We start from the raw sequence: 2,117 nt of genomic DNA on the forward strand, positions 1-2,117 counted from the left end.
AAGAATTACTATTTAAAATACTGCTTGTTTCCTAAGTTTTTAATTTACATTTAATGACATATTTTGTAAGAAACTGTTTCATTATTATTATGTTATGAAATTAGTTCAATAATTTGCTTTCTTAATTTAATCTTGCCTCAGACGATGGTGGTGGCATCGTTGATGAGGTTAATTTCTAATAATATCATTCCTTTTTATGTCCCCCACTATAGGGGGACATATTGTTTTTGCCCTGTCTGTTGGTCTGTTGGTCTGTCTGTTTGCGCCAACTTTAACATTTGGCAATAACTTTTGCTATATTGAAGATAGCAACTTCATATTTGGCATGCATGTGTATCATGAAGCTGCACATTTTGAGTGGTGAAAGGTCAAGGTCAAGGTCATCCTTCAAGGTCAGAGGTCAAATATATGTGGCCAAAATCGCTCATTTTATGAATACTTTTGCAATATTGAAGATAGCAACTTGATATTTGGCATGCATGTGTATCTCATGGAGCTGCACATTTTGAGTGGTGAAAGGTCAAGGTCAAGGTCATCCATCAAGGTCAGAGGTCAAATATATGTGGCCCAAATCGCTTATTTTATAAATACTTTTGCAATATTGAAGATAGCATCTTGATATTTGGCATGCATGTGCATCTCATGGAGCTGCACATTTTGAGTGGTGAAAGGTCAAGGTCAAGGTCATCCTTCAAGGTCAGAGGTCAAATATATGTGGCCCAAACCGCTAATTTTATGAATACTTTTGCAATATTGAAGATAGCAACTTGATATTTGGCATGCATGTGTATCTCATGGAGCTGCACATTTTGAGTGGTGAAATGTCAAGGTCAAGGTCATCCTTCACAAGGTCAAGGTCATCCTACAAGGTCAAACATCATATAGGGGGACATTGTGTTTCACAAACACATCTTGTTTTATTTGTACAGATATGTTGTGAACTGGTCAAGATTTAATCAGCAAATGATATATAATCTTGATACAAATTTGATATATAATCTTGATTCAATTGTTATTTTTCCACAATTTATTTTTGCAAGTAATCTGTCTAAGAAGTTGGTTAACAAAATATCAAAATAAGCCGACCAACGTCTTAGTTGATTGGTTTGCATCACGAGATAAATAAATATATCAAGTTCGTTCACATGAATAGCCCCTACTCCCCACAGTTTGAAAGTTAAATTTTCAGGAGTAAAAATAAAAATGGTGCCAACTTACTCTCTGTTTGTAATCACAAGGTACTGGTCTATTGCTTTATTCTTGAGCTTATTCACATGTAATTGATAACCATTGTTGGTGTGGCATGTTGTTCTAGGTGGTAGTATATAAGTTGGCATTTATTTGTGGCATGCAAAAATTGAATGTGTATGATTTATTGAATAAAACAAGATATGTGTTTGTCAGAAACACTATGTCACCCTCTGCGCCGCTTTGAAGCTATATATTTGACCTTTGACGTTGAAGGATGACCTTGACCTTCCACTACTCAAAATGTGCAGCTCTATGAGATACGCATGCATGCCAAATATGAAGTTAGTAACTTCAATATTGCAAAAGTTATTGCAAAATGTTAAAGTTGGAGCAAACAAACACACAAACCAACCAACCAACAGACAGGGCAAAAACAATATGTCCTCCACTATAGTGGGGAAAAGCGCTGAAAGTGCTCTTTCAATGTGTTCAATATCAGTCACAGGAAATGGAGTTGGCCCTTTTAAGGTTGGCATGGACACTTATGTCTTCTGAGAAACATTCTGTGCTCTGCATGCTGCTGCAGCTGAAGAGTCAGCCTGAAAACAGACAAATATATATATACATAAAAATATATTTGCTAGAGTTTCTTTGCAAATAAATACAGCCAAACAAGACCTAAGATAAATCCAACATAGTTAATATGGTGACATTTCACCTGATATCCACAACTGATATCATTTTGGATCTCAGATGGCTCAAAATCACTGTCATCAGTTTTACTTGCTTTTTGTTCAGACATGTATCTTATGTTAATGGGTAACTGTTTACCTTTTAGAAGTCATAACAACTATCAATAGGAATTTCAGATAGTTTTCAATCATTTGTAGTTAAATAAATTAGAGCTTTGTAATTTTGTGTATACA

At 35.0% G+C, this 2,117-nt stretch overlaps 1 long non-coding RNA gene across 1 annotated transcript; it reads left to right on the forward strand.

Annotated features, from left to right (window-relative positions):
* Positions 1-361: 361 nt before the first annotated feature.
* On the forward strand, positions 362-903 carry LOC127832020 (uncharacterized). Its single transcript, XR_008026624.1, has 3 exons — positions 362-392; positions 545-677; positions 830-903. It is a non-coding gene; the product is annotated as an uncharacterized LOC127832020 (long non-coding RNA).
* The last annotated feature ends 1,214 nt before the right edge of the window (positions 904-2,117 follow it).

The sequence above is a fragment of the Dreissena polymorpha genome, chromosome 5 (genome assembly GCF_020536995.1).
Source record: "Dreissena polymorpha isolate Duluth1 chromosome 5, UMN_Dpol_1.0, whole genome shotgun sequence".
In the NCBI taxonomy this organism is placed as follows: domain Eukaryota; kingdom Metazoa; phylum Mollusca; class Bivalvia; order Myida; family Dreissenidae; genus Dreissena; species Dreissena polymorpha.